Source organism: Aulonocara sp. 'chitande type north' Nkhata Bay, linkage group LG18 (genome assembly GCF_057382095.1).
Source record: "Aulonocara sp. 'chitande type north' Nkhata Bay isolate Kocher_YH1m ecotype deep benthic linkage group LG18, A_spYH_male_GT1.1, whole genome shotgun sequence".
Lineage (NCBI taxonomy): Eukaryota > Metazoa > Chordata > Actinopteri > Cichliformes > Cichlidae > Aulonocara > Aulonocara sp. 'chitande type north' Nkhata Bay.
The window spans coordinates 5,704,435-5,728,823 of NC_141361.1; the positions used below are offsets into that span (position 1 = coordinate 5,704,435).

At 41.2% G+C, this 24,389-nt stretch overlaps 1 long non-coding RNA gene across 1 annotated transcript; it reads right to left on the reverse strand.

Moving 5' to 3' along the window:
• Window positions 1-9,903: 9,903 nt before the first annotated feature.
• LOC147307816 (uncharacterized) lies at window positions 9,904-22,482 on the reverse strand. Its single transcript, XR_015126214.1, has 2 exons — window positions 13,565-22,482; window positions 9,904-13,156 (listed from the first exon to the last, which is right to left on the reverse strand). It is a non-coding gene; the product is annotated as an uncharacterized LOC147307816 (long non-coding RNA).
• Window positions 22,483-24,389: the final 1,907 nt, after the last annotated feature.

A 24,389-nucleotide genomic window follows, 5' to 3' on the forward strand; every position in this document is an offset into this window, starting at 1 on the left:
TGGAGCCTATTTTGATTACATCATTACAGATGTAGATATTATTCATAGTTCATATTTCACAGTGTGCTGCAATCTTCTCCACAGACCTGCATTGCTCTCTGTTCAGACCCGTCATCTTCAAGATGTCCACTAGATGTCGTCAGAGTTCCCCCACTTTCCTCATCTATTGTGTTGCCATTACCTGAGCCTGCTTAAAACCTACAGTCCTTTACATATGGGTTCATTCAGGGTCATGTTTAGTGGGCAGGTTTAGTGCGATGAAGGAAACTCGTTTTCTTTAACTTTACCTCTGAGTAAGTAACTGGAGTAACAGACTCACTGATTCCTCCCCACCTGCTGGACATGAACCAGCTGACTGACACTTGTTTTCATTTTCTCATTCATAAAGTTGCTACCAGTTCAATTCATTTATATTTATATATAGTGCCAAAAAACAACAGTTGCCTCAAGGTGCTTTATATTGTAAGGTAAAGAATGTAAAAACCTCCACAATTGAACAAGCTGAAAAGAGCAAATGCTTGGCAGCAGTGGCAGAAACAGGCTGTCTGTCGTAATCACTGTAAAACACTAATCACTGGTCAGTCATTTGTTGTGTTGCAATCGGTTACACTGAGGGAAAAAATTTCACAACTGGATCTCAGAGATAATGTGAATATTTGTGAAAATATGTGAAGATGAGGCTGAAATAACTCTGAGACTCTAAAACATGATGAAATGCTTACATATTGAAATGTGTGTAGTAACATGACCTACAGCTTGTTTAAGAACTCGTGATTTTTTTCCCCTGTTGGCATAAGGTGAAATCCTGCATAAAGGAGGTGACCTTTGCTCCCTGACTCAGACGTGATAAACATGACCCAAATCATTCACGTTGGTGCCAAATAATGTTTTGTTAAAGTTTAACAAGCTTTCCCAGCCTGAAACTGCCAGACAAACAAATCACCTGTTGGAGATGCTGGTTTAGCTCCCTGGGTAAAGTGGGTGACCCAGATGCTAAAGCCCAGCTATGACTCCTGCCTGAGGACTTTTAGTCTTGGTTTGCATCCAACTTTTCTGCCACAATAGTTCAATTTTCTTAATAAAACACCAAATTACAACAAGTTACCTCGAGGCAGTTTATATTGAAGGCACTTTATTTGAAGGTAAAGATCCGACAATAATACAGAGAAACAACAGGTAGAAGCAATGGAAGATTGAAAATAACGGTTGTCATTACTTTTCATTCAGTCATAAGATACAGAAACACCATCTGTTGTGTGTAAAGATGAACAGTAGGGGTAGGGTGATTTTCACCAGATCAAAGCCATGGATTCACAATTATGGTTTGGTGCTGTTGAGTACCTGGATAGAAAATGCACATGTGGAATGGTAGAAAGTGTTCAGCATGCTTTGATGATCTGCTTCAACTATGCTGGGGTGAGCATTACAGACTGCTTCTTAAATTTAATAACCAAATTGCATCAATGGGGAACTATAAATTCTACATTTGGATTTCTGATTATTATTTCTGGCTGATTTTCATTAGATCGACCTGAGTAGGGCAGCGACAGATGTGTGCGGTCCAGAAGTAGAAGAAGAAGAAAGAGGAGAGCAGAAATGATGACATTCTAGGCTCGCTTTTCACCTTTGATGTACTCTTAGCAGGAAGACTTTGGTTTGGTGATGTGTTAGAGATAATTTAGTGGTTGAAGCTACTGTGGACTGACCAGATCTGCCATCAGCTCAGAGTGCTGGATATCACCGCAAACCTGAGACAAAGTCATACAGAACAGGTGTGTAAAACTGTGATGGTGTCAGTGAAATAACACTGACTCATGCAGGACTCTGATAAAAACTCAGCTTGTGGGCTAACAGACTAAAATCAAAGAATGCTTTGATTTTAGTTTGTTAATTTGATTTTAGTCTGAAAAAAGGACAAGTGACGGACAAGGTAAGCGACTCATGTTGTAACTGACGTCAGACGCCGGAGATTGTTGGCGGAAAATTAAAGCAAATGGTAGTTTAGATTTGAACAAATTCATTTAAGCTTCAGTAGGGGAGACCGGGGATAGTTGTAACATTTTTGACATTTCTGTCTGTAAATTGGAGCTCTTTTAAGGTAGTGGATTCAAAATGTAATGCAAAGTATTTACATGTCTCTGCTATTAAATAGTGCAGCTATTTTCTCTGCAGCACAATTACTCATTGCATGGTATGGTCTCAAACACGAAGAGTGAAATGTTACAATTAACCCCATAGTCTGGGTTAGTTGTAACATATCCTGGAGTGAAATGTAACACAATGAAATAAGGGTACTAACAAAACATTAACATGTAATCTTTGTTTATTCAACACATGAATGCACTTAGAGCCATTTATGTAATTATGTGTGTGTGTGACAGAATGCAGAAATCCAGCTTTTGAACATATTCCAACCCCCCAAAAAAGACAAATTATGGAATTTTCTGCAACTGAATATTTCATTAATTTTGGTTGGTCTTCCTTGAGTTTGGCCTCATTGGCTCAGTGGGCATTATAACCTACAACTCTTGCACCAATTTTGAACATAACAATGAAGCTGAAAAAATGTAGTTGTTCACCAGCATCGCAATTCCATTACTTTTTATCATGGCTTACCTTGGTGTGGTTTGCAAAGTGCTTCAGAAAGATGAGGAAATCTGTTTCTTGCACCCATCCTGATTTATTTCCACTACCAGTACTTCCTACTGGTCCATCTCTGACACAGTGGTCTGCATAATGTATGTGTGGGAACACAAACAGTGGAGGAATTGTTTTGCCAATGGCATTAACCGCATATACAAAAGCGACCAGTGAACCTCTCTCTGCTGATGTCGTTGCCCCAACTTGTTTAATATAAGTTAAAGTAAAAGTGTGGTAAGTTGTAACATCTGCATTATTGTTACAACTAACCCAGACTGTTGCTGTTACAACTGACCCAGACTCCTATAGCCATGAACTAGCTAACATTACAGCCAACGGCTAAAACATTAGCACTAAAGACCTACACAGAATATATCCCCATAGACATACAAATAACATAATTTAAGTTTGATGACTTTAACTGCAAAGCAGATAATGCTATTAGAAATTGAAATAAAGTAGAAAAACGTACTTTTTTTGATGTTAAATTGTCTGTGTTTGACAAAATGTGCTGATTTTTCACATGTGATAGCAGAACTGAATTGGGCATGCACAGGATGAGTCACATCATTTGAAACTTAGCCTTGATTGGAGAAATTGGAAGTGTTACAACTGACCCACGTTACAACTATCCCCGGTCTCCCCCTATTACCAAATACACTTATCAATTGTCTTATAACTAACAATATTTGTCTAAATAATCTCCAACACCCTGGAGAACAACGGGGAGAGTTTAGAGACTCTCCAAGATTATATTGATCAGTGCTTTCAGGATCTCGTGATGAAGAAGGCCCAGTGTGCAGCTTCCCCGGCCAAAGCTGAGACGCCGTCGTCGAAAAGACAACGCCCGGCAGATTCCCCTGGCTCAACATCGCCAGCCGGCAAAGATATTGCCGACATACTGGAGTCAATCGACAAGCGATTGTCCAGTTTCGACGCAAGGCTGTCCTTGGTGGAGATTCTTCACCGAGAATTTAAATGCTTGCGAGAATCCCTGGAGTACAGCCAGCAGCAGGTGGAAACGCTTGCTGCTGAAAATGCCACGCTAAGGGAGTCGGTGAAATGTCTCACAGAAAATGTTACCCAGCTCAATAGAGAAAATAAAAAAATAAAAGAAACAGTTATTGATCTACAAGCTCGTAGCATGCGTGATAATCTGGTATTTTCTGGTATTCCAGAAGCCGCTGGAGAGGACGCGGAGACCACGGTAAAAAGCTTCATCAAAATCCACCTGAAGCTGCCGGAGGACACTGTGAAGAACATCGTCTTCGATCGGGTACATCGCCTCGGCCCCATTCGGGCTACGGCCGGGAGACCACGTCCTATCGTGGCCAAATTCGGCCACTTCAAACAAAAACAACAGGTGAAAAGCCGCGGCAGGGAATTAAAAGGAACGGACTTCAGCGTGAACGACCAGTTCCCCAAAGAGATCTTGGAACGACGCAGGGTCCTCTTCCCAATCCGACGCGGCTTCATCCAGAAGGGCTCCCGCGCTGTCATCGCTGTGGACCGGCTGTACGTGGACGGACAGCTCCACCGCGACCCCAACATCACTCCGTGGCTGTATTAACCTCACACCAGATAAGAATCAGCTACACCATTTCCCTATCCACTCACACTAACTTGCATTAACATCTGTTTAACTTACTAGTATCAAATCGCATCTTAAAGTGTGATTTCATAGCAGAATTAACACCGTCACTCTCCGTCAGTGATTTAATTGGAATGTTTACGTTTTGTTTTTTGTTTTTTTCTTCTCGTTTTTTTCTCTCTCTCTTTTCCCCCTCTTGCTTTTATGCTGCTCACCCCTGTCCTTGGTTTCTTTCTTTATTCCTTTCACTGCCTCGATCACCTGCTTCGACACTCATCCACAAACAACACCCTTTATTTCGACACATACACACCATGCGCTCAACGGCAGCACATTTACTTCAGTCAGACAGCGCACACAGTCGTTTAGGATACACACACTTAAGCCAAGCCTACTCATATTAGTAACTATGCAAACACATAGTCAGACTCAGGGAGCATCTCGCCACACATTTTTTCTCTCTCTCCTTCTTTTTATTTATGAACAAGTGACGTATTCTCTCCACCTGTCTAAGCGACGCACACAGCATACATCCCTATACACAAACATCTATGGGTACACTGAGGTTCATTACATGGAATATAAATGGAGCTGGCTCCAGAGAAAAGAGGTTAAAAATATTTAACCAACTCAAAAAACTACAGGCAGATGTTGTCCTTTTACAAGAGATCCACAGACCTCTTAGAGGTTCGAACGAACTTAAAACACCTGAGTTTCCTAATATGTTCTCAGCTTGTTATAATTCTAGACAAAGGGGAGTAGCAATTTTAATACATAAAAATATTAATTTCACAGTACTCGATACAGTTATAGATCCAGAGGGCAGATTCTTAATCATTAAACTATCTATACTTGATAAAAAGCTATGTATTGCAAGTGTATATGGTCCAAATGTTGATGATCCCTCATTCTTTCACGGTTTTTTCAGTGCACTCTCTGAACACTTAGATGGCACACTTGTTCTTGGAGGCGACCTCAACCTTGGACTAAATGAAGACATGGATAGGCTCAATACAGCGGGAACTCAGCGTAATTGGCAGTCCACAAATATAATCAAACAGTATATGAGCGACTTTGGTCTTTGCGATGCATGGCGCTCCCTTCACCCCACCAGTAAGGAATATACTTTTTTCTCACATGTCCATCACTCCTACTCTCATCTGGATTATTTTTTGGTCAGCAGCTCACTGCTGAGTGACATTTCAGACACTGAGATTCACCCTATAGCTGTCAGCGATCATGCTCCTGTATCTTTAAAACTAATGCACAAGAATAATACTACGCCAAGTAAAAACTGGAGATTTAATACATCACTACTTAAAGATGAAGACTTTATTAAATATTTTAAAAAAGAGTGGACTTCATATTTAGACTATAATGACACTCCCGAAACATCAGCTTCTGTTCTATGGGAAGCAGGGAAAGCTGTGATGAGAGGTAAAATAATTTCTTTCTCATCACATAAAAAGAAAAAAGAAAACAAAAATATTCAGGAATTAGAAAAAAACATCAAATCACTAGAAGAAGCCTACGCGTCCCACCAAGATCAGGAAACATTGAACCACAAATAAACCCATCTAAAAAAGAAATTGATCAGTTTTTGGACAACATAACTCTTCCAAAATTATTAGACACTCAAGCAATGGCACTGGATTCACCACTGACACCAGGTGAACTCCAGGAAGCCCTGATAAGTATGCCCAATAATAAGGCTCCAGGTCCAGACGGCTTTCCTGCAGAATTCTACAAAGAATTCTGGTCGATTCTAGCACCAGTTTTCTACAGAACGTTGTTGTAAATCAAAGAAAAGGGCAGACTTCCATCAAATATGAATTCTGCAAACATTAATCTCCTGCTAAAACCAGGCAAAGACCCTGTATATCCCTCAAGCTATCGTCCAATATCCCTTATAAATGTAGACCTTAAAATAATCTGCAAAGCTCTCTCAAAAAGACTGGAGAAAATAACCCCCCTCTTAATTCATCCTGACCAAACTGGTTTCATAAAAGGTAGGCACTCATCAACAAATACACGTAGATTACTTAATTTGATAGACTACTCATACAGTAAAAACCTAGAAACTACAATATTCTCCTTAGACGCAGAAAAAGCATTTGACAGAGTTAACTGGAAATTTCTATTTGCAACTTTACACAAATTTGGTTTTGGATCCTCTTTCATAAACTGGTTAAAAATATTATATAATTCCCCAACAGCTTGTGTCAGAACAAATGACCAGACATCCTCCAGCTTCTGTCTCTTGAGGGGCACCAGGCAGGGATGCCCACTCTCCCCTTCACTGTTTGCAATTTTTATTGAACCACTAGCAGCAGCAATTAGACAGAATTCAGTAATTAAGGGCATAAAATGCAAGAACATGGAACATAAAATCAGCCTTTATGCGGATGATGTGTTACTCTTTCTCCAAAATTCACAAACCAATATCTCTGTGGTGATTGAATTGATAAACTCTTTTGCAAGAATATCAGATTACTCAATTAACTGGTCAAAATCTACAGTCCTACCGATTAATTGCTCCCTCCATAATTCCTCTTCAACACCACTGCAATCGGGAAATATAAAATATTTAGGTATTAATGTTTCTCCCAAGCTTGCAGATCTAACTAAACTAAACCACATCCCACTTTTAAAGAAGGTAGAAGGTGATCTGGCTAGGTGGAAATGTCTACCCATATCACTCATGGGAAGGGTTGCCGCTATAAAAATGATGGTCTTACCAAAAAAAAATTATTTATTCTCAATGATCCCAACTAAACCGCCACAAGATTGGTTCAGATCTCTAGATTCATGTATGTCCAAATTGCTTTGGAAAAATAAACCCCCACGTATAAGCTTAAAAACACTACAAAAGACCAAGGATAAAGGAGGATTAGAACTACCTAACTTTCAGCACTACTTCTTAGCCAACAGGCTTCAGTTTATCTCAGGATGGCTAAAACATACCGTCTTAGATGAACCTTGGCTAGATGTAGAACAAGCACTTTGCAATAATCTAGAGATTTCAGATCTACCATTTATCAGCTCAAACATCCAACGACATGAATGCTTTAAAAGCGTCAACATCAGCTCTTCTCTGACAGCATGGTGGGAGTTTCTAAAATTCACGGAGTCTTCATTAATCCCATGCAAACGTACACCTATCTGGAACAACCCTGACATATTACAAAACAATAATATGATAAACTTTTCAGATTGGAGTGGTAAAGGAATCAAATATTTAGAACATATACTAGAAGGAACAGAATTTATTTCATTTGACGGACTAGTTACACAATATGGGATCAACAAGAAAAGATTTTTAGAATATCAACAAATTAAATCCATAGTAAAAAAGAAATTTAAACCGGGTCAAGTTGAACTACAAACACCACCAAGTGTGGTTCAATTTCTTACTCTTAAAACCCCCAAATTACTTTCCAAAATATACAGAATGCTTTCTAAAACAGATGAATCAATATCACTTCCTATTGCAAAATGGGAAGCGGATTTATCAGCTAACTTAGACCAAAACTTCTGGTCTCAGACTTGCTTACAAACCTTTCATCTAATCAGAAATCCCAGTCTTCAATTAATTCAATACAAAATATTACATAGAGTGCACTATACAGGTCATCGGATGTTCAAGCAGGGGCGGAGCGTGGGGGAGGCTTACTGGGCTTAAGCCCGGGTTGTTTTGTCAGAAGCCCGGGGTCTTTTGGAGTGTAATTTTTTCATAGTTAGATGTCTGGCTGACAACTGTATAAAACAAAAAGTACACACAATATTCGAAGCACATAGTGCACACTGTGGGAATTTACGACTGTGCGTGAATCCCCCCCTGATATTGGTATGATCCGAGCTCAGGCACTAAGCAACTGAGCGAGGGGGCGGGGCAGCTGCTGCCTGTGAGTGCACTGTTGGAGAAACGGAGCCAGCCATACTAAGGAGAGCTTAAGTTTGAGCAGGTACCAAAGCAAATCATTCGTACCGTACAAATAATGTAAATATGACGGTGAATCACGAAAGATTGATATCAAACTGATCACTTGACCAATATTACGTTACTTGCTCTTCAAGTGAATCAACAAATGGCGAAATGAAAAGCCGAACAAATGCTATTTTTTTTAGAGAGTCTTAGCTTACGTGTGTTTATTTCATATTTTCAGTTCTTACCCTCCCCGACTAAATCGGTTTCAGTTATGTACTGAAATATAAGAATGGACATTAGAGGCTTCTTTCAAAGAAAAAACTCAGGTAAATGTTATTTTATATATTATGCTTTGTATGTTGTTCAGTATATTTCTATGCAAAACAAGAGGGATTTGAGTACACAGCAGGATATTCACATTTGTAACCAGATATTTACATACACTTTAGGGAGAAAACATAAAACATTTTTACTGTACAACATCAATTTAGAGTAAACTTTTGTTTTAGATAAATATTGAAATATCTTTTGAATTAGTTAAATGTCAGAATAAAGAGAGACAGAGCTGTCTATTTTTTATCACTTTGATCAAATGTAGGAGTACATGTACACTAAGTTTGTTAATTAATAAGAAAACTGCAGACGATTCCATTCTGAGCTGAAGAAGCTTCTGATAGGTTAGTAGAGTCCATGTGAGTAAATTGGTGGCACAGCTGTGGATGCATATAAGGCAAAACACAGAGCCTGTTTCTGTGACATGGGAAAATCAAGAGATGTCAACCAAAACACCAGGAAAAGAACTGTGGAGCTCCATAAGTGTGGCTCAATTTTGAATACAATTTGGTGCCATTTAAAATTAAGAAATACAGATAGTTTCTCTCTTTACTCTTAAAGTTAACAAATATGTTTTTTATATTTATCAATCTAAAAAAATAAACATTTAGTCTGATTTGATGTTACAATTTAAAAAGTGTTTGTGTTTTCTGAAGAGTTTGTAAATATCTGTATATTTGATGATTGTCAGCACAAAGAGAGAGAGAGGAACAGAGAGGGAGAGAGAGGAACAGAGAGGGAGAGAGAGGAACAGAGAGGGAGAGAGAGGAGCAGAGAGGGAGAGAGAGGAACAGAGAGGGAGAGAGAGGAGCAGAGAGGGAGAGAGAGGGAGATGGAGAACGAGGACAGAACAGAGGTGGAACAAGAGCAGGTGAGACACACATGTTAGTCAAATGGTTGTTTACCAAAAGTATCACCGTATCATAGGTCCTCATGTATCTCGTACCTAGTGTTTCTTTTTAGGTTTGTTATTTTTCAAATTCTATATTTATTAAGTTATGCGGGCTTGTTTGCACAACAAGGCTAAATAATTATATAAACTTTTCTCAATCTAAATATTGTACATTGGTAGAATTAAAAAATAAGTGTAGTGCAGGTCTATGATGATTTTTAGTGCTACTATCATCTAGTTCTGATTCTGGTTCTGTCTTGGTTAAATCCTAAGTAGTCCTGATTTTGAACTGTTGTAGTCCTGTTTTAATTCTGGATCAGTTCTGGGTCTGGTTGAATTGGGGTTTAGTCCTCATGTCTTGATACAGCCCTGATTTTGTTCTGCCTTGCTGCTTAAAAACTAGTTTAAGGTGTCCTGCACATGTGATATATATTTTTCCCTATATGAAGTGTTAAGGTTCAAAATATTGGGGATGGAGACAAGAGAAAAAACCACAATAACAACACTGGTCCGGCCGGGTTGAGTCAAACGATGATTTAATGATCACACACGTGGGAGATGGACACTGATGCAGACAGCCTCAAAATCTCAAAATGGTGGAGCATTGCTCAAACTTTTATAACCTCTGGTGCCTCCACCTTATCATAAAAAGCCTAAACATTCACATGCTCTCTCTCACACAGCGCCTAAGCTACGACCTTGGCTCCCTGTTTATCTGCTCCTGCTGAAATAGGGCAGAAAACTCCAGCACACTCTGTTCTCTTCTACTCAGACAAATTAGACAATAACCTTCTGCGAACAGTATTTCTTATAACTCAGCAATATAATGCATCATAAAACAATATCATTCATTCACAACAAGTCAGCAATTTAATGTAATGCAAATCAGTTTAACTAATGCAATAGTTATCAGCTTCTTCTAATTCAGGAGAATAATGCAAACTAAAACTACATAATAATTCACAATCTTTAATTAGGGGTATAACATGGCATAAAATAATATCATAATTTTACAATTCCCCCTGATGAGGTCATTAGAATAATGACCTCACAAACACCCTGTAGCCCAGTGTGGCCGGGTTCATCTCCTCTCACTCCTGAGGTCCTTTGTCCCCCTGAGGGGCAAACCATATGTAAGATGACCTCTGTGTTTGCGCAAGTCAGGTGCAAGAAAAACTAGGATTCCAACAGTAGCAGGTCCAGATGACAATGTCCTTGTCTCCCACTGCTTTATTTGGTGTTCCCTTATACCATTCAGACGTAGACTAGAACCTCTGTCCGAAGAGCTCTTAACCTTTATTTTATTGCTGCAGCTACCAGTGTCGTCCAGTTGGGTGATCCTCTGCTCTTAATTCTCCAACCTTAGGGGTTAGACAACCCTTCAGTCGTAACACAGACCAGGGGATTATTCTGTCTCGATTTCAAACAACGATCTGTGTATTCTCCAGAAAAAGGAACAGGAAGGTGTCCCCTTTTTGCCCAAAAGCCTCTCGAACCTCATTGGTCTGGTGTTCCCGGATTTCCGCCAACCCCTTCATGGTTATTGCTGTGTTTATGGGATCCATCCTTTTGTGGTGACTAGCTGGAGCCCAAACGCCATGACCCTTGGACCCAGTTGATGTCTCGGCAGTCACTGTGTCTGACTCTGCTACGGAGGATCCTCGCATCTCTGTGACCTCGTCTGGTGTCTGTTCCTTTCTCTGTAAGAGACAGAAAACCAAAACACCTCTCTTCCTAACCCTAATAATCTAATGTTCTTATCTACTGACCTTCTAGTGATTCAGAATTGGTCTAAAACATTCAGAATGTCCCAGGGACTTATTCTAATCATATCTTATGTGTGTGTAAGCAGTGTTTGCATTTAGCCCTCCGCACTCAAGGCATTTCTTACACTTTATCAGTCCGGACAGTCACGCCGAACGAAGCTTCTGACCTTCAAAAGGCCGAGTGCCAACTCGTTATAAGCACATTTGCAAGGTGTGTCTGAAGATTATTGAAACCCCTCTTTTTAACAAAAGACAAAAAATTAACAAATCTTCTAAACGCTATTCAGTTAATTTCAATGAGTAATGATTAAACATGAAAGTGATAGTTTATGCTTTTTCACTGATTCTCTAAAAGGTCCGTCTTCTCGGACCGCTATTAGCTTAAGCTTTACCATTCCTAAAGTATTAAAGACACAAATCAAGTTATAAAATGTTCAAATAATCCTTGTTTGATGTTAAAGCTCAACCTTCCCCCCCTTTTTTGACACATTCCAATGTGTCAAATCAACGGAGCTAGAACATTCAAAAAGTTAGGCAGCTACAAAGTTTCCCAGACTCTTAAGGTGATCCGCGTGTAACGTTCTGACTCAGGTATTTAATATTTTAATGAATCTCGTTTAATTAACTGCCACTATTTAAACTAACCTTAAAGACATAATTTAAGAAAAGATCACAAAAAATAACATGATATCAGTGTTTTGTAAGCGCGTGCGGCCTTCTATGCTCGAAGCCTTTCCCCTCAATAGATCAGTCAGACATTCGCGCTGACTGTAGCTTTTAACCCTTATTAACTTGAGCACAACTCTACAATGAGCAACAAGTTGCAATATGTATAAAAATGATCATGGTTACACTTGCAATGAAAAATTATATCATTATCCTAACACCTGTAAATAGAAGATTCATCAGAGGTTATAACAATCACAGGAACACAGATGTTAGTATAAGGTCAAAAACTTCAATAAATGATCATCGATGCAATGCTTGTTGCATGATTCTCATACAATAATAATACTGACATTGAAAATAACAGTATAACACCCCCTTTTGTCCCGTTTCACTTGACACCTAAATGTTTATAAATGCCTCTTTAATTCTTGATTTTATTTCCCCCTTTTCTCCCCTTACTGACCACAGCAGGGGGATCTTAGTTTTGAATCAGCCATGAATCCAGCTCACCTGATTCATCAGTGAGCTCCACCATCACTGGCGTCTGACAGGGTGGCGCTGTATACTCTTCCTTTAATATCACTATTTTCAACCTGTTAATTAGAGTGTTTAAACCTGAAGTCGACTACGTCCACAACAAGTCAATACAGCTGTAAATGTGGCCAATTATCAATCTATTACCAATCAATAACAACAGATAACTTCTATTTTATGCATGCTTTTAATCAACCACTCACCCAGAGGATCTCCAATCCCAGGAAATGCCTTCTCCTCCTTTAATGAGTCTGTCCTCCTTCCATGCCCTGGTAACTGGTCCATCCAGAGCCATATGATCTCAAATATACATACGACAAGCCAAACCACACCTTGGTCACACCAACCCCTTTCCACCCCCAAGATGTCCAATGCCATCCTAGTATGGACTGTCAAAAGTGGCTTTAACGCTGACTGTTCTGACAATCCATTTTATAACGTTCCTGGTCAGATTTGCCAATCTCTGCACCAGAGTTTTAAACGTTTCGCCATTTTCATTAGGTTTTATCTTTTATTTAGTTTCGACTCCAGATTTTCAATTTTTTGCCAGTTGTAATTAGTTTTTACCAATTCTTTGCTAGTTTAGTCTAGTTTTTATTTTCTGAAAATCCTTAGTTTCAATTTAGTTTTATTTGTGTTTTGCAAAAGTTAAGTGTAACAAAATCTCAGTTGCATCATATCAGTCATGCTCTTCTGGTTATCCTTGGGTGTTGAGACTAATAACTATTAACTCTTGCCGCACCGAGTGGTCCTAATTTTGGTTAAAGTGAATTGATAACCTTTTGAAGGCGATTGTTTCACACCTTTATTTAGATGTCCCAGTCCTGTTATCTCGGGATACATCACGCTGCCTTATCTGGGGTTAGCTGTTTTCTTGGGATGCGAGTTAAGTGGGTGAGCTCTTCAACGAGGGGGAGCGTGCTCCCCCTGATGAGGTCTTCTAGGTAAGCTAGGTTAACCTTCTTGTGTGAGCTTTTCAAGTGCACTTTTAAAGTTTGTGGGATTTTTTGTTTTATAAATGTCCCTCAAGACCCCCTGATGACCCAGTAATTCATTTTTGCGCACTGTAGTACACATTTAGTTTTTTGCTTGTAGCTCTCATACTCTACTTGCCACTCCTCTAAGTCCTGATGTTTCTTAGAGAGGGCAACAGTACCTTTAAAATTATGTCACATGTGTGGGGGTGTGGCCTTGCCAATTGTTTTTCCCACCTTTTCAAAATGGCTGGCGTGCCCACAAGCACATTTTATGGAAGAAAGAAAGGTAAGCTTGATATTTACAATTAAAATGTTTTGTTAAACTCAGATTTTTATTTTATTCAAAAGATAAACATCTGGTAAATAATTTCAGGGGTCTTTAAGAATTAGGCTCATTTACTTTCACAGGGAACATGGCTAATTTATTAATGTGTGCTCTACACATTGGGACTTTATATTTATATTTATTTCACTTTTTCCTAATACACAACTTTTGACAAAGGCAGAGAGAATTCTTAACACAATTATTAAGGGAGATTCAAACATAGATTTTTCAAAATATGAGAGGGTCAGGACCCACTAAAAGCCACACAAAGATTATCGAGATGCAGTGGCAGATGTAATAGAGAAAGACACAGGGCCACCTGAAATCTGTCGTCCTATCTGGTGCAAAACCAACATGTAGTAGAATCTGGAATTTTGATTTTGAGTTAAAAATAAAATATGGGTAAAATGCAGAAATGTTTTCCAGTAAAGTAAAAATAAGAGTCGCAATTATAGTTGAATCCATAACACCTAATTGTTTCTACGAGATCACGTCGTTGCTGAGAGTTATCAGTGATCTCAACGTGTGAAAAGAACTCACAGTATCTGGGGTTTAAGCTCCTCTTGGCTGAGAAACCTGGGACAAACATGTGAACAAGACCTGAATAATACCAGTAATGAAGACTTCTCTCCAAAGATCAATAAAAGGAAGCCCCAATCTGATGAGAGTCTAGCAAAATATGGTTCACTCCACTTGCCTGAAATGGTTAGCAGTCCAAGGCATTTCAGTTGTAGAATGATTGGGTACAACAATGAAACAGATGTGAGATGAGGGAAGTGCCAAATGTTCCTTTGTGTCTCCAAATAAAATCAGTACTTACTCAGATATCCTAAATAAATTGACTTTTGTGAAATAGGAAGTTCAGTGCCATCACTTATTCCTAAACCAATAGTTTACAGCTAGTGAAGTGTCAGTGACTTCTGGGTTGGTCCCTGATCTTCATCTTATGAGATTGTTATTTTAATAACACTTGATTCATTTAAAAGAAAAAAGAAAAAAAGAAAAAAGAAAAAACGAAAATAATTTCTCCCTGTTTTTTTCTTATTCTCTGGGTCTCAGGAGGACATTACGTCCCTCTCCACTACAAGACTCTTGTTATGTCTACAAAACAATCATATTAAAATCATCCTCAATTCTATTCTGGCGCTGTCTCCCGACTTTTCCTGACCTGATTCTGCGCGTGAACGGAGCAGCAACACAGACGACTCGACTAACGTACTATCTTAATTTCACTATAGCAGGGCACGCACACATCAATGCAACCAAACACATTTTGCTATAAATCTAGTTAATTTTAGTTAGTTTTGTGAACATTCAGTACAGTTTTAGTTAGTACTTCTTTTTTTTTGATTTTATTGCCGTTAACGCAAATTTTTCCACTTCTACTTTTCGTTATTTCATTTGTTGTCTTTAATAATAATAATCTCCTCTGCACCCTTGAATAAACACCATTAACATGATCAACCTTTTGCTGCTTGTTACTTCACCATCTTATTGAATCAAATACTTCATGCTTATGTGGTTTACGACATTATATTTATCTAAATCTCCACTTTGTGTCTAAATGTTTGAAGAATTTTTGAGGGTCAAATTTTAAGAATTTGACCATAGTGAAAGTTATGGCATTATCAACCCCTTTGGGGATTACCTGTTTCCAGTTTTGATGATATTCCTCCCCGTTCTTTATTTTTTCCAAGTACCCCTCTTCGGTGGCGAGAAACTGTTGGTGTGATCAAGCGGGTGCTGTAAAAACAAAAGCTCAGGACAGAACAGTCACCAGTCATGTACTTCATTCAAAATTAACAAATATTAAGCTTCATATTGATCCTCTGAGTGTAATGGTACATTTTAATTTGCACTTCTAAAAACAATATTTTCTTTATTTTACTCTTGTTCTTGTGCAGCACCACCCCTCAGCACATGCCCCTGTTCTTTTATCTTACTTTTAAATTGTTGACTACTTCAAGAGAGCGCCCAAAAGACGGGGACCAGTGTTTATCATTACATATCTCCATTTTGAGTGTGGCTGTCTATCATTCCCCTCTTATTCATAGACCTCGGTGGAGGGTTTTTTGTTTGTTTGTTTTTTTCTAAAATTAATTGACTCTCTATAGTGACCCACTATGGTTAATAATAACATGCTCAGTCATGAGTGGGATCAAACCTTTTCTTCACTTTAGCATTTAATATTCCCAACAATATAATGTAATACCTTAATTAAAACACAGCTACTAAAACACAATTTCCTTAATGCAAACATCAGTAGCTCAAAATTAGCAACCAAAGGGTTCAGTCTGCAGTTCACACTGCTGTGAAGCTACAGCTCTTTAGTCTCTGTCATTCTTCTGTTCTTGCAGACAAAACAAAGCAAAACAAAACATCCACCCTTCTTTTACAGGCTGGGTGAATTGTCTGTGGACATTCAATAATCCTAAAGTCAGCACCGTTTTTGTCTCAGTATCAAGTCAGTTAAACTTTTAGTCGTCAGTCCATGACTTTTAGTCATCAGTCATATGCATACATCCACACACATTCATACCAAAAGTTGCTGATAATGGAGTCTCACGCGCAGCCTATTCGAGGCTCCATCACCAGCAAGATGACGTCATCATTTTAAAGGAAACAGCTCCTTGTTTGTTTTTCCTTCTTTGGACTGGATTGACTCGCTGCAATCCTTTTAGGCTTCAGGATCAGTGTCCCATATAAGTCAATTTTCTCCCAAGCCCATTATAATCATGGAGAAAAAATACTTTGCGACTGTTTTCAATAAGAATATTTTATAGCGCTTTAAAGTTCAATCTCTCAGGCCTGGATTAAAGAGCTGATTTGTTAAATCAGGAACTCACAAAATACCAAAATATCACCACCGGTGGATCACACCTCTCAGATGTTCTTATCTCAGTGCACTGTAACAAAAGAAAAAACAAACGTAAACAATAAAACACTCATATAATAACAGATACTGGGGCCCATTGCAAACATGTCCAAAGTTCAAACCATCTTTCTCTCTCTTAGAGAAAGAGAACAATCCAAACCTCACTGATAGAATCAACCTAGTGTCAAACAAAACCCAAAGATCAACCAAAACTCCTTTTTGCACCAACAAAACATGTTGGATTTACTTGACTCAATAGTGGACACTAGTTACACACCAACTCTTTACCTTGGCAAAAACGTAAACAACTAAGTTGAATCAACACAACCTTTTCATAATCTCTTCGAAATAAAACTCACACCATTCATTCATCATTTTCGCTCTGTACCACTGCTCCTTGTTAGACTGTGTGAAGCACAGTAAACAATTCAGTGGAGGCTCTGAGCCATAAACAGACATCACGCACAGACATTGTTTTCATTATCAAAGTGCTTCAGACCATGTCCTCTAAATCTACACAAATGCCCTCTGCGTGGCATGAAATACATTTAAGCAATAAATAATCAATCAGTTCTTGCTGTTGTAACCAACTCCGTATTTGGATGTTTGTGTGCAGCACTTGTTAGTAAAGCATTCTTCATTGCATCAGCGTGTGTGTGTGTGTGTGGATCACTTCTCAGTTCATTGAATCAACATTTTAATTTGTGTGTGTGTGTGTGTCATTTCTCCCTCAATCAACGAGTGCATATGTTCATATGTATGTTTCTTTTCACTCTGAGTCGGTGCATGTAGATGTGTGTGTTTGTGTGGGTGTTTGTGTTCATCACTTTCCTGTTGTAGTGTTCTGGGTAAACCACGGCCTGAAGCGTGCCCTGGGTCCTGCCCTCCTCCTTTTCAGTCTGTTTGCATCCATTGGTGCTGCTGCTCAGAGTTCTGTCCATACTGGTTCTGGCCCCAATTGAGGCAGTCCTTTTCTCCAGTGTCCAGCATCTTCTCCTTATTTCGCTCCTCCTTAACTTGACCCTTTTGCTTCGGTCTTCCTTCAGGGTTTTGATACGCAGCTCAATTGTCTGGATGTCCATTTGTTGCTTGCAGAAGTGCGACTGCTGTCCGTTTGTTTGCAGGTGGAACGGCTGACATCCAGAAGGTGTATAGGAGAGTCTGCAGCTTCCACCTCCCCAGTGGAAGACCTCAATCTTTGTTCTGTTAGTTTTACACAGGCCTCAAGGCTCTCTGGGATCCCTTCTTGCACTCTCAAGCCCACGGCTGAGGTCGTAGTCGTGGTCCCATTCCAGGGGAATGGAGTCCATGGTTGTTTGGGTGTCTCGGCCCGAGCGTTCAGTCCAGCGCTGGGCAGCCCAGGACGCTGAGCGATCGGAGGACGGCAGAGGCGACAGGAAGCCATCCCCCTAACGTTCGCTCCATAGCAGACCGGACAAATCACACTGCTCATCTAGCTCCAGGATGCTCCGGCCTGATTTCAAGTCCGGTGTCTAGGACTCCAAGCCTGATGGGTTCGATTTTCAGCTAGCTCCTCCTGGGCCATGCTCAGTTTCTGCTCTGATGCCTCGAGGTCTTATTGAGGGCAGAAACCTCAGAGTCTTTTCCGTAGAAATCAGATTTAAGTCCATTGATGTTTTCCTTGCTTTGCTCCACGGCCTTTTGCGGCTCTGCTGTTCGGCTCTTCTCAGAGGTCAGCTCCTGGCCGAGCCCCGACACCTGTGCCTTCAGCTTATTTTCTCCTGGTGTTTTGTCCATTCTGAGGTGACCTCAGTTACTCCTCCTGTCCCTGGCACGCCCTTTTTGCTGCCCGATGGTCATTGTTGGTCCGTCACTGTCCTGCACAGTTTTAATGCAGAGTGGTTAAGGTCAGCATGGTTTTGCTCGGCCTCACTTTTCATCTGGGCTTGATGGGCGTCTCGTCACAGCTCTGTCAGCTGAAGCTGTCTTTTTCCATATGGCAAGAATGTAAAGAGTGTGTGAGAGGGGTGTGTCCAATCAGGCACAATACTGGTGGCTTTGCGAGTGCCTCGTTTTCCAAATCCAGATGTTTATTTGTCACGTACACAGCAACAGAGAGAACAGTCTGTTGTTGGGATGGCTGAGGTCCTTCACCATCTTCCTGGCCTTGGTCCAGCACCGCCTGCTGTAGATTGAGTGCAGGTCAGGGTGCTCGGAGCGGATGGTGCGCTCAGCTGATTGCACAACCCTCTGTAGTGCTTGTCTGTCCGGCATGGTGCTGTTCCCGAACCAGACAGTGATATAGCTGCTCAGGATGCTCTCAATAGTTCCTTTATATAAGGTGGTCAGAATCGGTGGTGGGAGCCGGGCCTTTCTCAATCTTCTCAGAAAGAAAAGACGCTGACAGAAATCTCCCCGTGTAGTGAAACGGGCCTTGGATTACCGCTCTCCGTCTCTGCTGCATAAGATCATTTTCCTGCAGCACTGTTGACATTTTCAAGTTGTTGTTGCGGGTTCAGCTGCTTTAGCATTTAGTCAGGGTCACATCGAAGATGGTAAAGGAGAGAGCAAAGATGGTAGAGGGGAGAGCAGGAGTCCAGGGTCAGCCTCGGCTTTTCCGGGCCGACAAAGCAGCCTGTAATCAAGCATAAAGAGAAAAAACAAAACAAAACAAAAACAAAAACAAACGAACAGGAAAATCATGTTGTATTGGCTGTGTTACTCAGAGAGGGGAAAAACAACGGGACCAGGCCCTGTGTCAGCCTTCTCTCCCCCTTTTTTTTTTTTTTTTTTTTTCACCATATAATCCTCTCATAACCCACCAAGCTGACAGGACAACACAGGTACATGTTAAAATTCTTAAGATCATGTTTACAGCACAAAAATGGAATTTTCTTTCATTCAGTAATCACTTGTATTAATCAGAAGAAAACATGTCACAATTTGACTTTTATTAACCACTAAATTTGTCGTGTAATCACTGGTTGTGATTTTTTTTTTTTTTTTTTTGAAGTTAAGTTGTTGTCCTGCAACCCAGAGGGTTTATTTGTTAGTAGTGGATAAACTTTATTGTGTAACGGCGGGTGTATGTTAAGTTTCACTGCTTTAAACTTGCTGGAAAATCTTCACGTGTTCATGGGTGTAAGCTGTTTCTTCATTGCGTGTATGTGCGTTTGTACATGGGCTAATTTAACGTTTTTTCTCAAACGAGGCATTTCTCTAGCACGTGCCTCTCTCTCACATTTCTCTGCTTGTGTGTGTTTTTGTTTCACCTTCTTGTTGTGATGTTCCAGGCGCCTTCCCAACCTCCACAAGTGTGTTGGCCGCAATTTTATGTGTAAAACTTCTCTTAATTTCTCCTTTAATTCTCTGCTAGCTGCTGTCTTTTCCACAGCTGCTGATTCTTGCTGATTTTGTGTCCATTACTATAATTTTGCTTCGGCCGCCGTGCTTGTGGGGGCAGTTGGTCCAGCCCCATAGCCACCTGTATCAACACACTGAGAGATTTATTTAATATCATTTTCATCACTGTTAAATAGACTAGCAGGCAAGACGCCCACCTTTGCACTGCAGACTACATGCCAGTCTCCCAACACACTCCTCTCTGAGTTTCCGCTTTAAACTCCAACATCATTCACACCCTAGTCATTCAACACCTTATTTGTAGTATCATAATCAGCAAAATCAGCGTTTTACTTACAGGCATGTATCATTGTTTGCAAATCAAAATTATAAAACTCAAAAACACGCTAAACAGGAAGCAAAGTCCTCTGTGCGCGTCACAGCTCATTTGCATGTTCACACACCGTCTAAAAATAGCTCGCAGCGCTGCAGTGCGCTGTCGTCACACACAGGGTCACACAAAGCTCAGACAGAACTCTTCTATTTTATATTACAAAGACGTCTTATATTTACAATTACTGACAGGCCTGACAGATTCAGCACCTAACAAATTTCGACAAATTTAAGTTAACGGGTCCAACCGAAGAAAGCTTCACTTTTTTGTAATCAATTAACCAGTATCTGTTTCCTCCAGAACAGCCTATGGCCTGATTTCTAAAGAACCTAAACAATTTCGACAAATTTATCATAACGGGTCCAACCGAAGAAAGCTTCACTTTTTTGTAATCAATTAAACAGTATCTGTTACTTCTGGGAACAGTTTCTGACCTAACTTCTAAATCCCTAACTCAATTTAACTTTGTCCAAACAAGCACATGACACCGTTTTAAACGATGAGGAGTCTCGGTAACTCCTAGCTTATTTCGGGATGCCCTGTACCCCACAGTTAAACCAAAACTGAACTACCCCTGTTCGCCGACAGGTCAAGACCGCGCGTCCACGGCCAGGAGGGAGCGTAACCTCCGGGCTATGTGCTTCTTAGCATCTTCCAGTGCCGTCCTATAATAATTTTAACCTAACCGATTTTGAAAAATTTTACCATAACGGGTCCCACCGAAGAAAGATAACTTTTTTACGACCAATTAAACAGTCTCTGTTACTTCTGGGAACAGTTTCTGTCCTAATTTGTAAAACTATTAAACAGTATCTGTTACTTCTGGAACAGTTTCTGTCCTAATTTCCCTACCAAACTACCTGAGCCTTCAGCTCAATATCCAGGGACTCAAACCCAACATTCTCTGTTACTTCTGGAACAGTTTCATATTTCTTCAACTTCATTAAATACTCTTAAGCAACTTTAACTGCATACCACACGGTGATTCTCATCAAAATCAAAACAGACACTCTACCAGTAATTTCAGTGAGTAGACTTTAATTTAGTCATATCCAATTTGGCACATTTTGGAAATAATTCAACAGGTAGTGCCTTACCTTTAGATAAGCCGGCTTTTGTCCACTCAAATCAGACCACTGGCTCGTGCCTGTCCGTTCGACAACCTCGGACCGTCCAAACTTTTAAATTCCACCCCAATACCACAGGACGAGCCCCCAAGCTGTTAAGGTTCAAAATATTGGGGATGGAGACAAGAGAAAAAACCACAATAACAACACTGGTCCGGCCGGGTTGAGTCAAACGATGATTTAATGATCACACACGTGGGAGATGGACACTGATGCAGACAGCCTCAAAATCTCAAAATGGTGGAGCATTGCTCAAACTTTTATAACCTCTGGTGCCTCCACCTTATCATAAAAAGCCTAAACATTCACATGCTCTCTCTCACACAGCGCCTAAGCTACGACCTTGGCTCCCTGTTTATCTGCTCCTGCTGAAATAGGGCAGAAAACTCCAGCACACTCTGTTCTCTTCTACTCAGACAAATTAGACAATAACCTTCTGCGAACAGTATTTCTTATAACTCAGCAATATAATGCATCATAAAACAATATCATTCATTCACAACAAGTCAGCAATTTAATGTAATGCAAATCAGTTTAACTAATGCAATAGTTATCAGCTTCTTCTAATTCAGGAGAATAATGCAAACTAAAACTACATAATAATTCACAATCTTTAATTAGGGGTATAACATGGCATAAAATAATATCATAATTTTACAATTCCCCCTGATGAGGTCATTAGAATAATGACCTCACAAACACCCTGTAGCCCAGTGTGGCCGGGTTCATCTCCTCTCACTCCTGAGGTCCTTTGTCCCCCTGAGGGGCAAACCATATGTAAGATGACCTCTGTGTTTGCGCAAGTCAGGTGCAAGAAAAACTAGGATTCCAACAGTAGCAGGTCCAGATGACAATGTCCTTGTCTCCCACTGCTTTATTTGGTGTTCCCTTATACCATTCAGACGTAGACTAGAACCTCTGTCCGAAGAGCTCTTAACCTTTATTTTATTGCTGCAGCTACCAGTGTCGTCCAGTTGGGTGATCCTCTGCTCTTAATTCTCCAACCTTAGGGGTTAGACAACCCTTCAGTCGTAACACAGACCAGGGGATTATTCTGTCTCGATTTCAAACAACGATCTGTGTATTCTCCAGAAAAAGGAACAGGAAGGTGTCCCCTTTTTGCCCAAAAGCCTCATTCTTTTTTGAACAAAACTCAAAACAGAGCCTATTAATCTTTCAGTCATTTTTACCCCCCCCCCCCCCCCCCCCCCCCTCCCAAAAAAAACCAAAATCCCACATGCATACTACCCTTTTGGGCTAAGCCCCGGGTGTTTCAAATGTCTGGCTCCGCCTCTGTGTTCAAGATGGGCTTTACGTCTACCAACAACTGCTCACACTGCCAAACTAATTCACCGGACAATTACATCCACGCTCTTTGGTTCTGTCCACCAGTTCAGAGGTTTTGGCGCGAGATATGTGAGGACTTATCAAAGTGTCTGAAATGTAACATTCCAACTTCCCCCTTAGTGTGTTTGTTGGGCAGCTTAGATAATGTCACTTCAGAAAAGAATATAGCCCATATGGTTTTCACTGCCCTATGCATAGCCAAGAAAACAGTCCTCATGAAGTGGAAAAATAAAAATAATCTTAATTCTAACCAATATAGAAATTATCTATTAGATTACATTAGTCTTGATACAGCCTCTGCCACCACATCAGATCAATTGCTCTGGGCTCCTTTGATCAGCTCCATCACCTAGTGGGGGTAGGGGGTCATAGTTTGGTCCCGCCTTCACTGCTGTGATTGGTGTGGGGGTAGGGACAGGCTTAGGGCGTCGGGGGGTTCCCCGGAGGCATCTTCCTTGGGGGGCTCAACCCGGGGTAGCGGTCATGTCCGGTTGGGGGCTCTGTTTGTCACGGCGACGGATGGCCGGTACTGAATAGGACTCAGGTGCAGAAACCCAGAGCGGAGACAGTAGATGATTAAATAGTTTATTACGGTTAGGTGCAAGGGGAACAAAAAAAGGGAAACGTGGCAAAGACAGAAAATGACGAGACGTGGAGCCTTGGTGTGGCGTGCCCAGGGGAACGTGGCTAGGGCGAGGGAACGAGGCCTGAGAAGTGGAACGGAGCTGAGTGGGGAACAGTCACACTGAGGGGAGAGGATATAGAAGTTAGGCGGGTAGTGAAGGCAGCTCAGAAGTGGCCAGTATAAGAGCAGCAATTCTTACTTGCAGTTAGGGACCTGGAGTGTTTGAGAGGGGGATGATGAAGATCCAGGGGAGGCTGAGTGGCGTGGAAAGGCTGACCTGAGATCCGGGGCTCCAGATGGAGTGTGACGGCAGGAGGGCAGGCAGGTGAGGCACAGAGGGATTTCCAAAATGATCACTAGGTATACCAAGTCCGGAGGTGGAGTGAGCCAGGGTGGGTACAGCAATGGCAGTGAGTGAACATCGATGTGTGGTTTAAATCCCTCTGGCTTGATAGCCTGCAATAGGCTCCAGGTGTGCAGGAGCTGGAGTTGGCCCTGCCCAGGGGCGGATCCCAGGTCAGTTCAGGAGCCTAATGGAAACTCCAGCCACCCACCGTAGACCATGACAGTACCCCCCCCTCAAGGGACGCCACCCGGCGGCCGACCGGTCCCCAGCCCGCGACGTGACCTGAAAAAATCAGAGACAAGAGCAGGATCAAGGATAAACGAGCGAGGAACCCAGGCACGTTCCTCAGGCCCATACCCCTCCCAGTCCACCAAAAACTGGCGACCCCGACCACGGCGACGGACGTCAACGATCCGCCGAACCGTATAGGCCGGATGACCATCGATGAGCCGGGCGGGCGGGCGGAGGGGGGTCGGAAGGCGGGCACAGCACACTGGACAGCACAGGCCTGACTTGGGAAACATGAAAAACCGGGTGAATCCGCAGACTGGGAGGAAGCTCGAGCTTCACAGCAGAGGGCGAGATGACCGAGTGGATGACATACGGCCCAATAAACCGAGGAGCCAGCTTGCGGGAGGAAACTTTAAGGGGAACATCCTTAGCCGACAGCCACACCTTCTGCCCTGGAGCGTACCGAGGAGCTGGCGACCGTAGACG